The sequence below is a fragment of the Mus pahari genome, unplaced genomic scaffold (genome assembly GCF_900095145.1).
Source record: "Mus pahari unplaced genomic scaffold, PAHARI_EIJ_v1.1 scaffold_12067_1, whole genome shotgun sequence".
NCBI classification, from domain to species: Eukaryota; Metazoa; Chordata; class Mammalia; order Rodentia; family Muridae; genus Mus; species Mus pahari.
In genome coordinates, this window is record NW_018393059.1 from 7,156 (window position 1) to 8,721 (window position 1,566).

General features: G+C 38.6%; 1 protein-coding gene across 1 annotated transcript in view; it reads right to left on the bottom strand.

The window, feature by feature from the left end:
- LOC110315333 (vomeronasal type-2 receptor 26-like) overlaps positions 1-1,566 on the bottom strand; it is a gene marked incomplete at its 5' end in the record, with an annotated part of 3,807 nt that overhangs the window by 1,594 nt on the left and 647 nt on the right. The window lies entirely within an intron of this gene.

A 1,566-nucleotide genomic window follows, 5' to 3' on the forward strand; every position in this document is an offset into this window, starting at 1 on the left:
TAGCATTTGAAATGTAAATAAAGAAAATAATAATAATTAATTAATTAATTAATTTTAAAAATGTTCATTAAAAATAAATAAATAAACAAGTTTGCTCACATCAAAAAAAAAAAAAAGATGAATCTATGAAGCATTGTAAAATCCATTGGTGAATTCTATATCTAACAGGAAGTTCCTATCCCCTTTGTCCTTCTGTAATGCTTAAGCCATGGTCAATAATCCTAAAATAAGATTGCTTAGGGTAAAAGGCTGACTAACTAAGTCAATGCTTATTATAAAGTCTCTCTTTTAATAAGAACCTATGGTCACCCCCCTCACATTGCTATCCCTCTTACCAAAAATCTTCATTCTGCCTATATTGTACAACGTAAGGTTACTTCAGTGCACATCCCATATACCTCTGCCCAGCTGGGAGAATTGTTTCCAGTCTTCCAGGATTTTAAAATGTTACAAATGACCCCATTTAATTTGTATACTGACAGTGCCTGTTTCTACTGCTTCCAAATTATGTGTGAAGAATCAATCCCTAATTATTAACAGGACATTGCCATTTTTTTTTGTCGGACACTTGAGGGCCCATTCTAGCCTGGGTGGTCCTCTGACACAAGGAAATGCCCAGGTGGATAGGCATTCAGTTTCCGCATCTAGGAGTCAACCCTAGGGGACTCATCCCTAATGAACATTGGCAGATGGATGCTACCAATTTTCCCTCCTTTAGAAGGTTAAAATATGTACATGTTACAGTTGATACCTATAGTAGATTTATACACGCATGTCTCCTTTCTGGAGAGGCATCTCATGATGTGATAACACACATTCTACAGTGCATGGCAGTCATGGGAAAACCACAGATCATTAAAACTGACAATAGTCCTGCTTAAATAGGAACTAAGTTCCAGCAATTTTGTTCCCAGTTTGACATCAAACATGTCACTGGTTTTTCCAATAATCCTCAGGGCCAGGCAATCATAGAACAAGCCCATCAGACTTTAAAAATTATGCTTCAGCCATTGACTGGAGTCACAGATACTTACTTACACCTTGATACCTTGAAATAGGCTCAATCATGCTCTCTTTGTTCTTAACTTTTTGTCCCTGGATAATGAAGGCAGGTCAGCAGCTGATTGCCTATGGCATCCTAAATCACAAGATTCTCATGCATTTTGAGATGGAGAGATCCCCTCATTGGATAATGGAAAGGACCAGATCCCATCTTTATTTGGGGATGATGGTCCACTTGAATCTATGACATAGAGAATTCTGGCTCAAGATGGTTACCAGAGAGGCTAGTAAAAGCTGTTAACCTGCCTATGTCCAAAATGGCGTGACCGTCACCTCCTGAGACATAACTCATTTTTTTTTCTAGATGTTGCTCCAAACGAGGATACTCATGATCCTACTCATGACCCTGTGGCTAACCAGAATGACCACCATCCTTCAACTGCCTCCACCCAAATCTAAAAATAGATACCTCCCTTGGAATTATACTTGGGTAGTCCTCTCAGAGAGAAATGATAATGTCTGAGCCACTTTCAAGATTTCCACCAGTATTTGGTGATTTTACCC